Genomic DNA, 22,474 nt, shown 5'->3' on the forward strand with positions numbered 1-22,474 from the left:
TGAAATGAAGCAATTACGCCTAATTGCAAAAATGAAATAAAATCATGTTCATGTTCATGTAATTCACTTTTGAGATAACTCAAAAAAAAAATTTGCACTTTTTTCGTTACCAATGTGAAATAATGTACACATAAGTGAAGAATACAATATCATCATATAAATTTATTTAATTATTTTTGACAATATTAAAATGATTTGCATACAAAAAGTATACTACGATTAAAACTACATTCCATGTAGTGCTTACGATAATAATTTGATGAGAAACATTAAATTAATTAAACCCCTTTAATTGACAAGCTTCAAGAACGCAGAGCGGAGCGAAGCGACGATCTGCGGTCTTGCTTTTTCTCTGTCTCGCTCGCCTTCCTTCTGTCTCGTTCAATTTTTGCCCGTGCTTGCGTGCCGTCTATTTCAGTTTTCTTTTGTTGGCCTTCGCTGCCCTTTGTTCTTTGATTGTTTGATAGGAATGTGCTCACTTTTTTCTCTCTACTGTATTGCTGCCGCTTCAAGCTGACTTTTATTTTTTGTGTGTGTATGTGTCAATTCTTCGGGGCAACACTTAGCTATGATTACCAATTTTTTTCCCTTTCTGCATCATGTTTTTTTTTCATTCACTTGTCTAGGTTTTTATTTTCTTTCGCTAGTTCAGACTGGTGCCAAAAGACAAAGTCAAGATCAAGTATTCGGTGCGCTCGTCGTGTGACAACTTCGACACGAATATTTGAATCCCAAATGCGAACGTCATTTGGTGTGAGGATATAACCGAATGGGCATGGGCTCTGGTGCGCTTTGTCTTCTTCTTTTCATTCTTTAGCATCATGATTATTCCCGTCGTTATTGTTATGGCTATGGCTATGGCTATTATAATGTGTCATATTAAATTGAAGTTAAACCGAATATAAAAGCCAACGAAATCGAAAGACAGAACGAGCGAGTAGGGAGAGAGGGAAGAATGTGAAAATATTTTCACGTCGAATTGAATGAAGCGTGGAATAGCGATGTAAAGTTCAAGGCAAATGACGACAAAAAAGTTTTCGCATGATAATGTGACTGTGTATACTTATTATCGATAGGACATAGCCAGAGCATTCAAATCGTCTTTTTTTTCTGCTGTTCGCGCGCAAAACCAACAAATAATAAACTTTGAATGTATAGAGAGATCGAATAAAAAGCCACAACAAAATGTCGAAAGCATCGCGTGCGCACAATGCTGGGGCCGTGAGACAGAAAAAATCAACGAAATATGTAAATATTATTTTGCGTTTCACGTTCATTGGAAAAAGTAAACTTCTTCCCGTGGATTTCATGTCGACACCATGCGTAACTGCGTTTGTTTTATCTTCGACAGAGAGGAGGAGGGAAAAAAGCAGATGCGTGGCAAACAGCAGTAGTAACAGCAGCATCAGTAACTGAATGAGACTCAATTGTGATGCTCAACATAATGGCAGGACGGTTGATAATATTAGCTTAAGTAGGCGGATTATTAAGATATAATAACAAAGTATCAAGTTTTCTATATCGTTAGCTGTTTTTTTTCCTTCCATACGCTTAATATTACTATTAAACAGAGAGTGAAGATGATGCGAGAAAAATTGCGTATTGCTGCTGTTCAGACTCCCATTTGGTCGCTTTCAAAAATCGATGTGTAGATAGCAGCAAGACTTGCTTGATTTCATTATTCCGTTACTTGAGCTGTTTACATTTTTTTCCTTCGTTTGCTTCTACCCATCGACGTGATGCTCCGTTCTATCGCACATACACATCAATGTTACCGCTTAATTTCATCCGAATACAAAGCGCACATCGTCAATCTAATTTTATTCAATACGACTCACAATTTTTTTCCGTTTTGTGTGTGTGCTTTTATTTTGCCGCTTCATAAAAACCAAAATCATGCTATATGTGTAAATGAAGTGCGGCTGGGCTATTGTTCATCATTATTATTATTATTATTATCCATTTAAATGGGAATCTAAATAGATGACGGAATGGAAGAGCGTGCGCGTGCGAGCGTGTACGTAAGTAAGATCTCACACAAACCAACCACAGTTTATGACGAACGATGTTCCATTGAAACAACGAAATGAATGTAAGTGAACACCAATTAAGATACTAAATTATCTCTCAAATGCCATTTTCCTATTTCGCACACAGATGCCGTATTGTCATGAGAGTATTGAGCACTTGCCATCAGCATTGCGCACATTTGTCATCATAATGGGTTCATAAGCGAAACTGGCTTTTTTCCCTACCCTTAATGGACTTACGCAAAGATTATGCCTAGACTATTGATTACACTTTTTTTCTCTATAAAGTGACAGAAATTCCATTTACTTTCACATCGAAACTTCAGTCATTTGCTTCACATCAAATCTTCTATTCTCGCTTTCTCTTCGCGGCGCTTGTCACATGTCAGAGAGCGATAAAAAAAAATCTAACTGAATTAATAAAAACGCGAAAAATGCCCGTTTCAAATTGCTTGTGACACAGAGACATTGTAAGCGAGCTCAACATTGTTGCACCACAACTTTTACTCAGTGTATGTATGTGTCAATTTTTCTGCAGCTGCTTTTTGGCCGGACCTTGTTTTTGCTATCCACTGTTTTTCTTTTTGCCAATGCTTTTTTCTCTCTCTCTCTCTCTCTCTCTCTCAATTCGCCAATTGTTTATGGCATTTTTCGGTCAAAAAGCGTTTCGAGAAGTTTAAAACTTTTCATTTGGAAGCGCGCGCGTCACAATCATCAAGACCTGAAGAGGAGTAAATCCACCACAAAACACATAGCTAACAAACAGCTACACCGCAAGCAACAAAAATACTAACGACAAATAAGGAAAAAAATCCGCCAGCAACAGCGGTGGAAGCAAACGTACGACATGGAATTTGCTTTGGGAAATTTGTCGTTATTTCAACGGGAAATAATATGTTTCATTAGTTACACGCTTTGCACTTGTGAGTGCTTGACTTATTTTCAATGGGTTTGTGTATGTGTGCTCATCGTGTGTTTGTTGTGCTCGTGATATCGCTTTCGGTGCAATTACAAGCGTGTAGATACAATACATGCACTTTGGCATTCGGTTCGCCTCACCGATTCATTCGAGTCGTTAAAATATCGTGCGGTCGTTATGTCTTTGTCATTTTTTTGTCGTTCCCTTCTCTTTTTGTTTTTTTTTTTCTTTTCTATTTCAACGACTTTTTTTTCACACATTCGTTGTAGCGTGCATACCAATTCCGTTCACATTCCAAAGGATGCAGGGCACCACTAGTATTGTTGTATGTTTTTTTTCTCTCACTCCATCTTCTTGCTCTCGAAGCGTCAAAAATGTTGTAATTGAGTGCATCGAGTTCATTGGTGTAGCAGAAATGACAATTCCATGCTTAGTTACATACACACCGCATTGAATGGCAGAGAAGATTCAAGCGAATCAAAACAAATAACCATTACCACATTTTGCCATGGAATTGTCGGATGTATTTGAGTGTTAGTTGCGCACGCGAATTATGTGTGTGCTGCTTTTCTTTGCGTACGACGAAGAAGCTAAAATGATGAACGTTGAACTTGTGTTGTTGTGGTTTTGTGTGCGCCAAATGCCAAATGAAAATAAACAACACATGAACATGAGCACTGTGGAATTGCAAATGAGACTGAAATGCAATTACGTTCAAAGGTTTTTGTCACACTCACAGACACACACACACACACCCAGATACACATACTACACTTGAGCACACCACCAAAAATGTAAGTTTTGAATGGAAAAGGCGAAAATGCGATTCAACAATGAATCCACATCTCCCTCTCTCTCATCATTTCCGTTCACGGGAAATTCGCATTGTTTTTCAGCTGTTTTACTTACTATTGAAAATTCCCACCATCATTATTTATTCGAGAAAATTCTTCTACTTGCCGTTGTCTTGTTGTGTTTCGAATTTTATTCTCGATTTTCACTTCTGTTTCACCGATATCTATCGCATGAGATAAAAACCATTTGCAAGAGAAAGTCAATTGATCGGAAAATCGAAATCAATTTTTCGAACGAAGAAGACACTCAATTCAACAATTTTAAAGCATAAAAGCCATTTCCACGTTTGCCGCGTGTGACTCAAGATCGAGTGCGCAATTTATGGTTTACATTTAGAACGGAAGTTACAAGATGTGATGAAGGTAGTCGGTGTTAATAGGTCACATAAAACTGAAAATGCAATTTCGACTGGTTTTTCTTTCTTCTGTTTGAGTGTGACACAAGTGATCAAATGAATGAAGTAATGCACACAGTTGTTGTTTAAATAAGGCAGAAAAAAAGAAAGCTCTCGGATTTGACCGCAAAATTACACACACATTGAGAGATATGTTATCATTGCGAATGTTCAGAGGCTAAACACAACCAATGTAGAAACAACAATAAAAGAGCAAAAGAGCTGTTCGTTTGTGTATCGAATTTGTGTAAACGAGAATACAAGCCGGAATTTTGGCAAGAGAGACAAGAGAGTGAGAACAAGATTTCTGATTCAAGATATGAAAGTCACAATCATATATAGCGCCACGAATACCCAACACCAATGCACATCAACATTTTCGGTGGAGGAGAGAGGCGACAGTTTTTTAGTTGGTTCGAATGTCAGTGGCCCTGGTACTCTGCTGCTGGTTTACTTGCTTACTTTCAAAGACGTTTGCCATTGTTCTGAAATTTGATGGTTTCATCTAGATAACATTATTTCGACTATTTGAATTTCGTTGCTGCTTTGGCATCCACACAGACCTCATACTGAATTAAAATGCAGGATAATATAAACTTTCAATGTCGTTGTGGGAAAGCGCTTGGTGACTATGTGTCACACAAAACACACACACACATACATACGAGCATAATTCACACTTTTGTCATTCTTTTGTCTATTTTTCTCCATCTCTTTCTATTTCTTACTTCCTCATACTCTTTTTCTTTCTTTCTCTCCTTCTCCCCTGCTGCTCGCTTCTCATTTTTATGAACGAATCGTTAAGACAATGTCTATCTCGGTTCACTTGGGGATTCACAGCGCACCGAGTTTTACAATCTGTTGGACAACAACATGAACGTACTCTATCCACATAAATTCGCTATAGCCCGTGTCAAACAGGGAAAAAAGAACACATACACATAATCCGAAATCTTCATGAAATTGTTATGACAATTGAACATAACAATGATGGTGACGAATAACATTCATTGTCATCATTTACAGTGCGCATGCAATGGTTTATCTTGTTTTCGGGCAAGTATACCTAAGGTAAGGAAATGTACACATTTTTCATTCATTTAATACCTGCTGTCGCATTGCATTGCAATGAACTAGGTCAATTGTTGAACGAGCTGAGAATTTCAAAGATTCCCTCCTCTTTTTTTCTAAATCTCAAATGAAAATGGATACATAGAAATAAAACGGGGAAAAAAATTCGAGGTATTTGGAAAAGAAATAGAGAAGTGAAGAAAAAAAAGGGTGTAGTAAATACAAGGGTTTCCTTTGAAGTAGTCATGAAATAGAATTATTCAAATACACTCGACTTGAATCAACTTCAAACGAACGAAACCAAAGTCCGCTCGAAAGATAATCGAAAAGAGAGGCATTTTTTCTGCACGCGCATTTAAACGATGGATTAGTCCTAATTTTTAGGATGATCTAGTGGTTTATAGAGTGATGCCTCTTTTTATATCGAAGCGATTTTTTTCTTCGCTTTCATCCGATTTATTGAGATACGTTTGATAAATTGTCTACAATCTGTTATCTATTGGATTTGTTTCGAACATTCTTCTTTCTTTCGAAAAAAAAACGCGTGTGAAAAGCCCAACAAAAACGTTAAACGTTCGAGGCGTGAATTTGACATGCTTTTTCAATTCCCTTGTGAATAATTCGCTTTTTTATAAGCCTCATATTTTTTCACTACCGGTTTCATTACTGATGTTCATTTGTTGCCTTTATTGATAGATTTCCAACCAAACAGATAGAATCGTCATGATAAACGCTTGTAGCTGTTGTTAAATATTTTCATTTGGGACGAGGACGACACGATAACATAATAAAGTAACGTTAATTTGAAAAAAAAAAAGAGAACAAAAGCTCATGCAAATCAAACACATGCGTCCACTGTACAGCAGCGCACAATGCGACAACATCGTCACCGTCAACTCCAAAAAAATCGTCCCCCGCTCACATTTTAATCCTTGTGTTTATTTGATGTCAACGCGACAAAAGATTTTGATAATCGCTTTACTTTGCTCGTTGCTCCCGTCTTTTTTTTTCACCGATGTTGCCTTTTTGGCCATAAGCGCCACACACTTCAGGGTGTCTTAAGCACAAATTATGATTTTTTTTCTGATGCAAGATTAAAACTTTTAAAACGATTTTCAGCGTCGCGAAAACAACCAATACCAGTAAGTACAATTTGGCATTGTTACTAAAGGCGTGTAAAATCGTGCCACTGGAAAATTTAACTGGTTTGTCGGCTTTGTGTCACATCAATAATTTGCGAGCAAGTGAGCACACTCGCTTGGCAGCGCGACGACCACGACGAAACGATCGATAAAGCAAATAAATACTCAAAAGCGACGATTTTCAAAGAAGACGAATGTCACCCAGGGAAGCCATGGTTTCCTTTCGGTAGTTAGGGAACGCAAATATTATTCGTTGTTTCGGTGTGATTAATATCTATCTGTATACTAATTAAATAAGCTTTTAACATAAATACATCAAAACAGCACAATGGATACACGTGAATAGCCTGACGAAAAACCATAATCAGAACGGGCCCGCGCGCACAGTAACACTCTTCCAGCGTAACACGTGAATACGCGTCGCGCTTCTCAAAATTCAATCGAATATACGATAACGGTAATAAATTGCACGTTGCAAAGATAAAATGCTGGAGACAACGTATCATTTCGTTGAATCGAATACATCCAAGCACACAATTAAGAGCTGACGGAAGCAAACACAGACAGACAGTCAAAAAAAAACGCTGCGATTGTTTTGAAGAAGATGGGAAAAGTTTTCGGAATAACTAATGTATTAATACTATAAATTTCATAGCTTGTTATACTTATGATATGGGGCAAGTATTTGTACATGCGTTATTTATTACAATGTACCCTTTGTTGAGTGTAGGCTTCATTGCGCGAAGCGGAGTGGAGTAGTGTGAAGTATTGTGTCAGCCACATGAAATTAGAAACATTTTCGAAATTCGAATCGTATTGAAGCAAAATTCCGACGGTAAATCAGTGTTCCATATCAAATCTGTGTTATTGAACATGAAATGATGAGTTTTGATGAATGAAATACTGAAAAAAAGGTATCAAATTCTGACCGACATCTCGTATTTCTACCATTTTTGGCATAATTTCACCGGTTTATCAACACTTTTTTAGCGGCCAGTGTACGAGATATCTCATTCGAAAAATCAATGCATCGACATCCAATTACGAATCCACTGAGCTCCAATACGAAAATTATTGTACTGAAAAATATTTTCAACTCGGTTGCACGTCAAAATCGGAATTCAAATTTGTGTTGTGCATGCGCTTGTTTGTTGCTTAGAGATGTATTCAAACTGGTAAATTGGATTTGATTTTTGTATTGTTTACGTGGGAACGAAATATCCAAAGCGAAATATCGTTATCGAAACAATGCAAACGAGGGGCAGCATATCGACCATACATACGCGCTTGCACATACACACAACAATGATATCCTGGAAATTCATTTTGAATTCAGATTATTTATACGCAATGCGCCTTCGGTGTAATTTCCAAAGTCGAAAAATAATGAAATTATTCACTTTGTATCAATTTTACACTTGTTTCGAAATTTTCATGATGCACCTGTAGATAACACGAATTTAGTTTCACATCTAAAATTCGTGGAATTATCGTGCGTATGGAGTGAACTATTTGTTTGTTTTACAGCAACTGCATTATGTTCTTTGTAGTCCAGGAAGCGAAGCGTGAATTCGGTGCGGAAAACATTGACTAATAACAAGATTTGAGCGTCAAAATCCAGTATCGGGTGATTGTTGGCCCCCTGTTGGTTCAAGCACTGACGATCAATTTACGCTGGGAAATTGTATGTTTGCGGTCAAGACAAATAGAAAGTCAATGGGACCATACAGCCAATGTAAATACATTGATGAAAGCGTATGCACTTTCTTCTAAAACGAATAAAGCATGAGAATAAAGCGTGGCGCCACTATCTTTCCCCAATTTATCATTGAAGTCAATGGAATACATAAGAGTTCAAAATCGCAGCGATAGATGGCGCCTCTATGAATCCTATACGCAGATTACTTACTGAATATGGCCCATTTGTAGAAAGTAATCATCCGAATATAATTTGAATCGGGTTCGTTTGGGTATCTATTGTTATTGAGCTACAAAACAACAGCATTCTCTCTGTCTATCACTCTATCTCTATCTCCTGTTTTTTGATATTCATTGTGTTCACATAGTGTGTATGCGTATGCCTATGCGTTTGCATTTGATTTGATTCTTCTGCTGCGGATAGAGAGAACATTGTCTTGTTTCTTCAATTACAATTGGACCAATGTTGAATTTCAATTTAAAGCCCAGGATCAAAACGTTAAATTGTATGCATATTTCATTTGGTGTAATTAATATGTAGTCGGTGTATCACAACACCGAAGTACATCGGCTTTAAATCATTCTCACATTTATCGCTTTGGTCAAATAGAGAATAGGTCGATCAAATACGTTCATTGTGTCTGTGTTGAATCGCACGGAAAACAAGTGTATTATATGTTTGACCGCTTCGGCTGGGAATTCCAACTTATTAATATTGAATATTTGGGACAATCACTTGAAATTCCGTTATTGGATTCTTTAATCATCTTATAGTATCACAATAGAGTTATCGCTGAGCTTAGTATGTAGTGTTGACTTCGAACGTTCGTTCGTTCGTCCGAAATTTAAAAAATAAATTATTTTGTTCGTTCGTTCGATCGAAAATATTTTGTTCGTGGTTCGGTCCGAACAAAGTCTTTTTTTCATACCTACAAAATGTAATGTTGTTCGGACCGAACCACGAACAAAATATTTTCGAACGAACGAACGAACAAAATAATTTTTTTTAATCGTGTCAAACGGTCGAACAAGCGTTCGAAAGCGTTCGACGGCCAACACTATTGGTATGTATGCACTGAGTCTTAATTTACTAAAAATTGATTGAAATCTATTCAGGAAAATTCCAATGATTTCATGAATGTGTTTGTCAGTGACATGTCTTTGTTTTGACGTGGAACATTCCTTTCGGTATTCGTGGTGATTTTCAACATTCAGCCTCATTTGCCTCGTCTAATCGGTGTTTATATTATCGCTTTGAACCAGCTGAAAATACCAATTATAGCAGTACCCTCCCTATTACAAAGCCACCATTATTTCATTTACGAGCAGACATCCATTAGTTATTAATCATATCGATAGTGTGGTGAAAGTGGCTTATCAAAACCAAAGTAACCGGAGTCTCTATTGGCAAATGAATTATGAACATTGTTCGGGAGTGTGAAACAGCATAAATCGAGTGCGGACAAAGTTTAAACGACATCTCATGAGTACATATATGTGTGTGTGTATCAGCATCGGCCAAAAACTCACACACGTGGAATATAGTTCGTCTATTGACTTGACACCCATGCTTTTTCCAATGGACCCAATAATAATAACAATAATAATAATAATGATGCATAACATTTTGGCCAATGCAAATAGCTTTTGTGTGTTTGCGATGGGAAAATAAAGTTTGAGTTTTAGTGTTTTATGTTTGCCAGCTACACTTTTCGATAAGTTTAACAGCACATATACACACACACACCCTGAAAAAGTAGTTTGCTTCTTTTTTTCCCAGTTTTCGTGTCAACGGAGGCTTTCGAGTGCCGATCCGAAATTAGGAAGAGTACAACAAAAGCGAATATCAAAATTTAACTGCTGCAACATTCAAACAAAATCCCATGCCAAAATGAACAATCAATTGATTTGGAATATGGAGAAAGAGTGTGAATGAGATAGACAACGACGTACGGCAGAGCCAAAAACAGATAAAATGCCGATTGATGCAGTACACAAAAGTAAATTGTAAATGCACACAAGATCAAATCATCAGTAGGAAATAGAACAAAAGTAGCTGCGAATGATGCATAAAATGAGAGGAAAGCAAGAATGGAAAAAAAGGGCCGAAGGGTTGAGAGAAAAACACACACAGAGAGTGCTGTGTATATCAGCACCGGAAATAAGACAATTTTCAAGCGCATGTGAATGTCTGCGCTCGAAAAATCAAGCGATAACATAAATTGCTATTCTATAAATATTTAAAGTGCAGAGTTGGCACTTTTCCAAAAGTTTCTCTTTGAGCAGATTGAAGCAGCTCAATAGCGTGCAAAAGGGCACACACAAAAACAGTAGCAGCAAAGAGAGAATGGCATGAAAGCCCCCGATGAAGCTCGGGAACTCAAGGGAGAAAAACAACAGAGTAACCGGGTACACAACAGATCAGGGAGAGAGAGTGAAATAAAAACGAACGAAAGACGAAATGACTGGTAATTTTGCAGTGAACCGAAGCAGCCAAAAGACGTAGCACGATGACAAACAAACATGCACCACATAAAATAGTCGTTAAATAGGAATTCATGCCATTCACGATTATTGGTTTATATGTTATTATGTAAACGTTGTTTTATAACCAAATCTATTTATTTGAACGCGCTCTCTCCCTCTCTCTCTCTCTCTCTCTCTCTCTCTCATTTTTATACACTGTAAGAGAAAACTCACGGCATCTCCCGTTTGTTTCGTTGTTGTTGGTTTCTTTTTGTTTCTCTTCTTATGCCCATGTGCAAACGATTTTATTTGATCGTTCAAAAGGATAATTTTAATCTTCTCTTTGAGCCATGCGATGCGAAATACGGACGTTTTTTTCCAACCAACTCCCACCTCCAACTCACACTCTTTTCCAGGTCGTCTTCGTTTCTTAAAAAAACAGGAAGAAATGATGCTGCCCGTATGCGATGATGCGCTTCTATTCGTGCAAACATAACAAGATTATTGCTAATCTGCCACTTGATTGCGATGCTTACATGGTGTACAACAACTTTATATCGCCTGAACACACACACACACACACACACACACACACACACACACACACACACACAAGTACACATGCACGCTCACACAAAACACGGGCAATCATAGCTAAATGGCAAATAATAATATTCATACAGTGTGTGAATGTCTTGAAAAAAAATGGGCGAAAAATGACAACATGCAATTTATTTACTTTATTGACACAAGCATTTATTTCATTTGATCGCTGGCATTTTATGATGAACACAATAAGGCCAAAATCAATGGTACGGAATGAATAAAATGCCGTTCGTAAAAACCAAAAATTGCACGCGCGCATACACACCAAATAAATGGCGAAACCCATTTGCACATCTTTCGAGGCGAGAGAGGAAAGTCGGGGTGTGTTTATGATTCAATGGCACATTTTAATTGAATATTGTTATTGTTATTTGCTCAATAAAGTTTGCACTTCACTTTGCGTCGAAAATCATCGACGAATCATCTTGTTTGCACAAATTGCAAGTGACTTGAAACAGAAGTGCTCTCACAGCAAAGCGATTTTGGCATGAAGTGTTGCCATTCTCTTGCTTCCTTGCGCACCATATCGTTTCATTTGCAACCGAAACACACTATGTATTATATTCGATGTTCTTTTGCATCGATTAATATCCTGAAGGCAGGTTCCATATTTTCCGCATTTTCTCTCGCTCTCTGGCATCTTACACTCAGAGACAGTTTAAAGCATTGCAAAATTATTGCCCGAAGAGATTCTTCGCTGCTCATGAAAGCTCAATGATTTATCATCGTTCCAGTTAATCAGGGAAGTGTGTATGGGTTCTCAAGCGAAATCCGGGTAATCGTGTTCTAAATACTAAATAAATTAAGCAGACAAATTGCTTCGGAGCTTCACAAGAGTGAAAATGCCGTTCCTTGGTTGCCTTGCTGTGCGGAAAAATGCATCCAATGCACTCCATTCAAACGGCAGCATTATTTCGTTTGTACGAAAAGCATCCGACATTAATATAGTTTATCCTTCAAGATAAACATACCCACAGCGAATTAATTGTCTTTATTTTGCACATAATTTTCAAACACAGCAGATCAATATTTATGTTCTCATAAAACTAATGCCTCATCGTTGCGAACGAGCAATTTTTCGATGCATCAAATCATTTTGGCCCAATGAATTTGTATATTCGGCAATAATCACATAACTCAATCAAAATCCAATCATTCCAGCCATATGCGGAGACAGAAAAAGGAATGCACATCATTTGCATCATGAAAATTGTGTATGACACCAACTAATGCTTTAACGCAGCATGATATCAATTAGGATTATTGCAATATTTTAGAGCCGATTAATTACACCCGACAGTGCAAATTAAAAGTCAGTTAATTTATTGGCAATGCCTTTCCATGTTGGTATCGTGTGAGTTTTGCGGTGAAGATAATTGCAGAAAATCAATTTAGTTTGTGCGCATTTTTTGTTTGTTGCTGCTGCTGCTGCTATTTGGCACGATTTCTTTTCTATTGTGCGGTTTTTCGGTGTGGGTGGGCCCCAAAATGCGATGATGGAAAATCAATTTGATGACGGGAAAACGACGGCTTGAATGGGTTTCCGCACATTTTCCAGGATTATTAATTACAATCCATTGTTGATGGTGGCATCATTATTGTTTATTGTTGTTGTATCCGCCGACTAACAACAACACGACATCATCAGCGGCAGCAACAGCAGCGGCCACAATAGCAGCAATACAACTGTGCGCTCTCTGTGTGGGATATTTTTTTACTGATTCGACCCACCGGCCGAAAAAGAAGGGAGTGTGAGAGCTCTAATTCGGAGCAAGCGCATTTTTTTCTCCGCTTTCGGATGAAGAGTGTGTGTTTTATTGCTGTAAATGGCCTTAAACGTGAATGTGCTTCGATTATTATGGAATGTAATAAATAAATTTCACAACATCAAAAAGCAACATTTTCTTCATGTTCTTTGTGCTTCTCGCCGTTTGCGAATGCCATCAGCGACGCAGTTTCGTCGATGAAACGAAACGAAGAAAAAAAAGCACATCAAGCATGAGCAAAAGAGAGCCAGTGCCACGTGTGTGCACGGTCATTTCGGTTGCTCGTAAAAGAAGTAAGTAATAATTTTTTTTGTATTTTACAATAATAATATTAAAAAATGATTATATATCTCAGGCGCGCGAGCGAGATGAGCGAGCTGGGGATGATGAACAATGAAAATGCGGCTGCTTACATGAAGAGGGCCCGCTCATTTCATATGATAGACATGAAATTCATTTCGCGGCAGCAGTAGGAATATATTGAAAATGGCATTTTTATACATTTTGCCGTTGTGAGGGCGGTATGCACACCGTCTCCATCCTACACCAGCTTTATCATACATGATATCGCAGGAATAAGAAAGAAAACGAAAACGAAACACACATACACACACAGTTTTTCTCCCTCTCGCTTTCAAATAAAATAGAAATAACCGCAAAACAATTTCTCTTATTTTTTGTAACATAAATAAAAATGCTTGATTGTAGCAATACACACATACATATATATTCATTCTTACAATGCTTTTTTTTTACTTTCATTCGTTTTGTGTCGCTCGTATTCACGTGTTTTTTTCATTTTTGTTTCCTGAAACCGCATACACATATAGAATTCGTATCTGCCACGTCGTATTTCGGTTGCCCTATCTTTGTCATCAGTTTTTTTTTCTTACTTCATGTGAAAGAATTTCTTGTTTTAAAGCCAATACGCCATCGCAAATAAACACTTTGAATTCAAAAAAAAGGAAGCGCTTTGGCAAGCGAACAAAGATGTGCCCGTTCTTCTTTGATTTTGGCTGGTGGCAGCACGAATATTCAGTAATAATGCATTGGATATATTTTCTTATCTCATTGCAAAGTAAAGAATTTACCCGTGCCAAACACACACACACACACACACACACACCATGGCTGCGATTGCAATGTATGTGCTGCTGGATTTGTTTCGAAAATGCAGGCTTTGAAAGCAATAGCAAAATTACATCGCAAATAACCGCATTTCCCACAAAGTAGCACAAATGCGCATCGTAAAAAGGATATGTTATCCACTAGAAAAAAGAGCGTCAGCAGCTCTCTCTCTCTCTTTCTCTCTCTCTCTCCCCCACATACACAAAAGGCGATAGTAGCACACGCGTATGGTCTTTTAATGAGTGTTTTATTCGTGTCTATTTTCATCTAATTGGAATGTCGATTTCCGAGAAAAGCGAGAACAACCAACCCACACCGATGAATGAAGAAATAGACGCAGAAAAAACCGTCGACATATTGAATAGATTTTGCGAAATCTAATTTTAGTTTATGGTCGACTATCGATAGGTGGATCTTAAGACCATAAAACCAGGATGCTGCTCTCTATCATTGTGTAGTATTTCATTTTGACGCAATCTATCACATTTGGTGTTATGTTCGTGCAGGTAGAAAGAAAAAATATTATGTACAACATAATATCGTAAAAATTTATAACGAAAACACTACACACTCACTACTCCATCCACTCTGTATTCGTCTCGTGCAAAAAAAAATGAGAAGCTCCTATTCTTTAAAAGCAAAATCCTATAATTCTGGCAAACAAATCATCGTTTTTGAAAATATTAGCTCACTGACAATCACATACAAATTTGGTCGATGTTAGCAGAATAGAAAAAAGGGAGCCTCGGCCAATCCTTCTTTGGTCTTTAAAAGGAAACCACAAAACTGAAAATGATAGTCGGATTGGTCCAATTCCGTTTTTTCTGTGTCTCTCTTCTTTTCATGCGTTTTCTGATGCTATTCGATTCGTATCATGAGTCATTCGGGTTTTCGGTTCTCTTTCTCTCGATGATAATAAAAATATTGCTCATCGAATGCTGAAAACCATTGTTGTGGCAGATTTTCCACGATAATCGATTGAAACGCGCCCAAAAACGATGCATGTGTGTGAGTGAGTGAGGGTGAGTGAGTGTGTATGCGTAGGCCATTGCGAAAAAATGAAAGCCCGGGATAGAAGCATATCGAGAAAGGACACCGAAAGTAAAAAAAAAGAGTGGAGAAAAGGGCAAGCCAAAGTGGCGTTCATATGCGAATTACATGTCGAAGAGATTCAATCGAACGATTTATTTGAATGTATGATAAATATGGTCAGATAAAAAATGTATATCCCCCGACCTGATTGCACATTTCTACATTCGACTTTGTCTTTTCCGCACGCCACAAAGCACACATAGTTGGGTGCCCTCGAAAAACGCTAAGCCTCCACAACAACGGTATGCACGAACAACAACAGCAACCGAGCAGAAAAAAACGAGAGCGAAAAAAAGGAATATCGTGTGGCAAAATCCATTGTAAAAGACCAAATAGCACCGTCATGTTTGCCAAGTGAATGCGATCGACACACACACACACAGACGGAGTGAGTGAGTGAATGAATGAGCGAGAATGAGATTCGGTTTCGTACACACGCACTCGTATTGTTATTATCAACACATTCCATTGTCAACGACTAACCGAAAACTGTGTGCCTGTTGTTTGAACTCACTAAAGAAATTTTTATGTGCTAATACCATTCACTGACTTCATCATAATAAAACGCATTGATTTTTGGGCTGTCGATGCCATTTCGTTACCGTTTGTGCCGACCATGCATTACCAACAGCACACACACACACACACAATCGCACACATATGACTAGCCAAAACTAAAAGGAGATGAGAAAAAAAATGTGGTCACATTACAATATCAGTCCATAAACGAGTGAAAACAATTCGGTACGCAAAAGAAACACCAAGAAGAAAAGGAAAATTCGGCGAATCCGTTTTTGGTTCTTTCGGAGACGAATGCTTGCGCGAATGAATATGTTTCCCCAAAGACCGTGCGTGCTGAAATACCAACCGAGTATTTTGTGTACAAATCCATACAAACCAGTGAAAAATTCGCCATCCTAAGTAAACAAATTTTAGCATTATGTGTTTATATTTCTCCCCAAAGTAAGAAAAATCATGAATTTTCTCTCTCGGTGTATGTGCAGATTTGCTTCTATTCCTCTTTTCCGTCGTCTTTGCTTCCTTTTACTTTTTATTCATTTTGAATTTTCGGTTCTTTTTTTTACGGTTGCCAGTAAATGTTTTCGCTAAACACTTGAACGATGTGAAAAGCGATTTAAAAAAAAAATTAAAAGCAAACGGAAAACACAGCGAGTCTGTGTGTTAAGTGAGAGTACAAACAGGCAAAAATGGAATTTATGTTAATAAAGATGTTTCTTTAAACACCAAAAAAGTACGAAGAGACTCATGAAAATAGATGAAAAGAAAGCGAGGCTAATGGATTTTAATGCATCATTTGATTATTCGATTACTGCTTGTTTATCTATCGAAGCCTCTGATTTTGTTGATTCGCTTATCCCGAATTTCTCAACAAAATTAATTCTTTTTCTGATTTTCCGATTGGAAAGTGAGCGAGATCCACATGGTTTTCCCGCTTTTATGAGCCAAGGGCAGTTGTTTATATTTGTTTTGAAGCTCTCCGTTTATGTGTGATAAAATCAGGCGATGCAATTAATAAATCGAACCATAAAATTAGATCGCTGATGACGAAGGAGAGAGAGGGAGCGAGAGCGCGTGCGAGAGCGTGAATGTAAAACAAAAAACCAGCGTATTTATGGTAATTTATTGAAGTGAAGCGTGTAAATGGCAAAGGTCTTTCATCAATCTCAAACACTTAGTTCAGTTTTCTTTTGTGTGCAGCAAACAACCTGATTTTTTCCAAACGCAACCATTTCCAATCCACTTTACAACTTCATCTCTCACATTAATTTTATTTGGAATACGCACGTATACGTGCATGAACTTCACTGGAAATCCATAAACATAAATATCGCATGATTTAAGTCTTAAAACCGACGATTTGATTATGCTGTCAACACGGGAAATTGTACATGGTGCCGGTGAGCGGCGCGCATACACACCGACAGCGATGGCGGCACTGATTGTTTGCATTAAATCAGTTGGAATTACAGTTTAATTTATCATCAGGAAAAGTCTAATCACATTTCAAAACGTGTGAACATGCTCGTTAAATTGCGCTCACTGTGAACCGTTGCGACCTGCACAAACGTGTTTTTTTTCTCGTTCGTTTAAAAATATACACACGTCTTTCGAGTGCGTACGGAGAGTAAGAGAAAATAGAGAAAAAAAGATCAAAATCAACATGTTCATCTGGTATTTTTCACTTAACACCCACTTTCCAATGCATTGCAAACGACCGTCTGGTTTTTCGATGGCATTTCCCAAATGTTTATTTATCCGTCCACATGCCCGTATCATTGACTCGACGTGAGCAGGGAGAGAGAGAGAGAGATTGCACTGAGCACTCACTCGTTCGCACCTCTCATTTCCCGCTCTATCTCTCTTTCTCTATTTCTGTACTACCGATTCTAAATTAATCAGTACAAGGCAAATAACCGAATTGTTTGTTTAATCTATTTGAGTGGAGCAGCGACCCGCAGTCAGGTGCATTTGCGGTGTGTGTGTGTGTGCACTGTGCCATCCGAACCATTACACTTACTGTTATCGTTATCGTTATTACAGTTTTCATTTTGGGATTCTGTTCGAATGCGAGAATCACAAGTTTATTTTTATTTTTTCAAACTTCTTTGCGTTCCCGATTTGGATCGTGAAAATTCATGTGGTGTATAGAAGAAAATCATATGGCTACTGCAATCGAATGGCTATTTTTTTACAACGAACATTACAAATGAAATTCCGTCATTCGTTTATTTATTTACTTTTTCCACGTTCGTATCCGTCTTGGTTTGCTTTTCACCAATTTCTACCGCATTCCATTTGCTAACATCCCAGACTCAATTTGGCTTATTTGTTTGAGTGTAAATAAAATACCGAATTTAGTTATTTCAATTCATTTTCGGTGGAAAATGTTTTGCTCTCTGTCGCTTTCTGCGTAGATCTCTCCCATGACTCGACCACAAATCCCATTCGACATCTTTGAAGAATCAAAAATAACTAGTGAACGAGAAATTGGAAAACAAACATCGAAACGGAAAGATGAGAATAGCACATTCCAAAGGCGGAAAAATTCACAGAATATTGCAGAAATTCGGATTTTTTTTTCTCGCCTTATTCCTTCCGCTCAAACCTAACGTACAATGTATTCAGGTATATCAAGTGAATTTCCCATGTGAAACACTGCGATAAGATGATAAAAAGTCCCTTTGTATTCGATTTCAAGTAACACCTATCATGTATGTGTGTATGTGTGTACATTGTACAAAGCCAAGGAGATGTCAATAATTGAGGGGAAAAAAAAGATAAAATCAAAGGAAACGAAACTAAATCAAAATGTGCAGGGCACATCAATTTCTATCCGCCTTCAAACCACTTACTTAAGAAGTATCGATATAATCGTCAACAGAATCACAACACATGAACTGAATGAGAGAGGGAAAAAACCAGCAATGAGAAGCGAAAAAAATAAAGCGTTGAAATGAAAGCAAATCGATATCAACTAACAAACAGAGCGGATCGGAGAGAAAGAGAAAACCTTAAAGATGCTTCAAGGGACTTCGATCTATCTCGAGAGCAGGCAAGTGTACGATACTTAGAAACAGTTTTGTGCCGCTCCTTCTTTCTCTCTCTCTCTCTCTCTCTCTCTCTCTCACGCGATTATTTTAGTTACACATAGTAGTAAAAACTGAATTCCCATTCCTCACACTGAGACTCGAGCGCTGCAGCTCGAAATGAATATCGTTCATCGTTTCACTACTTGAGCGATTGAGTGTATGTATTCTTAAGTAGTCGAACTCAACTATTCCATTTTGTGTGCCGTAGTCGTCGTCTTTTGTCTGTATCTATGTAATTCTCGTTTATCGAATACGAGATGATTTCAGTAAAAGTATAATCTCGTGCAAAACCAAGAGGAATAACGACAACGACGACGACGATGACGACAATTACCATGAAACGAGCGAGAGAGAGAGAGAGAGAGAGAGAGAGAGATCCGAATTCTGGAGGAAAAGTAGAGCGCTTGAGAAAATAGGAAACTGATGAAGAGAAAGAGACAGAATGTGAAGAGAAAAAAAGAACTATAATATCAAACAGCATATGTTCTGTGTGCACATTACTTGCAAACTCACTAATAATACCGTGGCCGATGTTTGGAACATTGTGCACAACTCGATTTCGCATGGCCCAAATATCATCGTCTGTTTATTCGGTAAAGTTTCCGACGAAACAAAAAAAAATGTGGATATCACGATCTATCAGCATTAAACGTGGAACATTCAACGACAACGACGCAAAATCTCGTACAGTTGTTGTGGGAATAGGAAGCCAAGTCACATTATCAGACGAGCGACCACACCGACGACAACGTCGAGTTCTCATGAAAACTTATCAGAAAATGTCGATTAAATAAATAAAACGATCAAACTTGCGGTGTTTTCTTCTGTTTTTTTTCTTCGTTTGCTTCATCGGTCGCACAAAATGAAAACCGGAGATCCCAAACGAAACAACAGGATGCAGTTCATTTTATATGTGCATATGGAAATGATCGTTTCCAGTATAGTTTTAATATGACTTTTGTTCGAGATTATTATTTCTGGTTTGGTTATGGTCATGGAAAATGAAAACCTTATCAAATCGTTGTTTCGCTTGCTGTTTGAATATATACACAGTCATTCGGTTGAAATACAGTCACATTTTATCTCATTTACGATGCAATGAGATTAGTTTACGAGTCATTGTAAAAAGCCAAGCCACAAAACGAAATAGAGATGGAGATAGAGTGATGGAAAATGAGAGAGGAAGAGCGACAGAGAGAGGGATAGAGTTGAGCCGTATTATGTGTACCAAGTATTAACCAGAATACCAAATCTGAATAAAGGATTTTCGGAATAAACTCCCAATGTTGATGGGTATTTAAGAAGGCTCCAAAAGCGAATAAAATCGCCATTCGAATTGGTAGCACAAGGAAATATGATTCGGCCGCACTTTGATTCGTGCAACCATGTCATAAATCACAATTCTTATGGGCACATGATTTTCTCCGCTTAGCACATAAAATGCAATTACTGATGTAAATTGTTATAGTTTTGCTCGCGCGTGCCTTTTTTCGTTCTCCCTTTCATCTCGCTCACTTCTATTTAATGCGAATCCAGAGTGGCGCGCACGCGCTCACCACATACATTTTAAAGTAATTCCCGTATCATTTGCTGTTTGCGTCATTTAGTCAGAGTTTTTATTGTTTTCGCTGAGCGAACTTCAATCGCATAACTCAATGCTAAATGAATTTATTGGTTAAGCAGAAAATGGGTTTCATGCGGAAAATGTGTGGTCTCAACACCCGACTCTCTTTTGGCTCGTGCCAAAAGCCTCCAGCCTGTCACAGTGTATACTTCTGGGACGTTTAACTCACAAACTGGTTAAATGCACAACATTCGCAAATTATCGCGCAATAGGAGCCGCAATGTTGATGTCACGCGTCCAAATAAACCGAAATATATACACAGCAGCAGAAGCAGCAGCGGCAGCAGTGATCGCAGTGTTTCACAATAAAGAGAGTTCGGAAAAGCGGAAAAGACATAGACAAAACATAGCAAACATCACACTGGCAAACCAACACCAGAAAAGATAGTAAATAAACGGTTTTGATGCCTTCCAAGAAGACCCGTTATTTCTTTCTTCATAAAACGGAAATTTTATTGCCATTTGCCTAACATGATGAAGAATTCATACATACGAATGAACAAAGAGCGACGCATGTGGAATGTGTGCTTCCTTTTCTTTTCCTTTCTTTTCATTTCATGTCAGTTCAGTTTCATTTGTGAGCATGATGAGGTTTTGACTACACTATACTGTGTTTTCCATGGCATTGCCATTTTTCTCGCATATTTAAACATAACATTTTCGCATCGCACAAACAAACAAGAAAAAAAAAACAAAAGAAGCAGCTGACGAACATTTTTGCGCTTTTGTTCTGTCCACACACAGTATGGTTTCGTAGTAAACCATGGCATTTCATTGTTCTCGCATGCACAATTTAATATAGACATAAAATAAAAGGTCCAATGACCCGAAACACATACTCACATCCACGTTTTTAATTTAAACGTCACAATTTAGCAAATAGCAGACATTTGGGTTAAAGTTGCGCATGCAAAGCACCACACACTAATAAATAATGTGTTTGCAAAATGGATGCATACGTTTTCGAAAGCGAAACCCAATTGGAAACAGTGAAATGGAGAAATGAAGAACGAGGGACTGGGCAAAGCGAGCAAAGTAGATGACGGAAATGAAGTATCTTCACCATAATTCTTATCTCAAGCACTCACTGGTCTGCCTCTGTTGTTGATGCTGCTGTTGCTGCTGCCGCCGCCGTTGCTACTGCTTCTGCTTCTCTGAGTGTGTGTGTGTGTATGTATGTGAGTCTGTGAGTTTGGTTTTCATTGGTTTTTCACTCGGATGCGAAAAATACAGTCCTTAATGCTGCTAATCCGTTCTCCATGAATTTCATTGAGAGACGACACAACGGTCGATTATGTGTTGCACACATTTTCACATGCACTAAACCCACATGCCCAACTACTAATGCGAATTATACCACAACGTTTTATGTGCCAGAACTCTAAAGAACAATTGTGGACAAGATATACGATGATGAAAATTTGTGTGCGCCCGTTCGCACTCTTTCTCCTCTGGCTCACACACCACACACGCTTTCTCTCTCTCCCTCTCTCTCCACCTATCATTTGGCATTGTATTGTCATTGCCAGTAATGTCGATCGAGTATTTAGGTATCAAACTAAGCTTTTTAAGAGGTCACACGGAATACATGTAACCTGCATTGTTATACATTAATGGCCGTATTTATATATATTCGTTTGGCCCAATACTCCTTTGCACACCCGGTTGGAACAGTAGCTGCAACGACGACGACGAAGATGGCGGCAGCGGACAGAGATGGCGATATCGATGGCAAAAGACAACTGAGGTAGCGATGAGAACGATGATAATCGTCACCTGTGGCTGTTACCCTCCCCACGCAGCACATACAAGCTCCATTCTTCGTTTCAATTAAATTTTTCTTTTGGCATCCGAAGATGTGCTTGTGCGTTCCAAAAGCATTACAAAGTTTCCGTATGTATTTAAGTTGATCTAAATATAGAGCACTTAGCCGAGGATTTCGAATCAAATATTAATATTTTATCCGATCGGAAGCCAACGGGATAACTATATAAATAATGAGCGATATAGCAAATCCACATGCACACACACACACACACACACACACGCAACATCTTCATCGAAATTAGTTT

The 22,474-nt window shown here is 38.1% G+C and overlaps 1 protein-coding gene across 3 annotated transcripts in view; it reads right to left on the bottom strand.

The window, feature by feature from the left end:
• Positions 1 to 22,474, bottom strand: part of LOC129569512 (protein artichoke-like) — a 144,237-nt gene that overhangs the window by 116,929 nt on the left and 4,834 nt on the right. The window lies entirely within an intron of this gene.

This window comes from Sitodiplosis mosellana, unplaced genomic scaffold (genome assembly GCF_009176505.1).
Source record: "Sitodiplosis mosellana isolate CC-2019 unplaced genomic scaffold, AAFC_SMos_1.0 Smas_scaffold_38, whole genome shotgun sequence".
Classification (NCBI taxonomy): domain Eukaryota; kingdom Metazoa; phylum Arthropoda; class Insecta; order Diptera; family Cecidomyiidae; genus Sitodiplosis; species Sitodiplosis mosellana.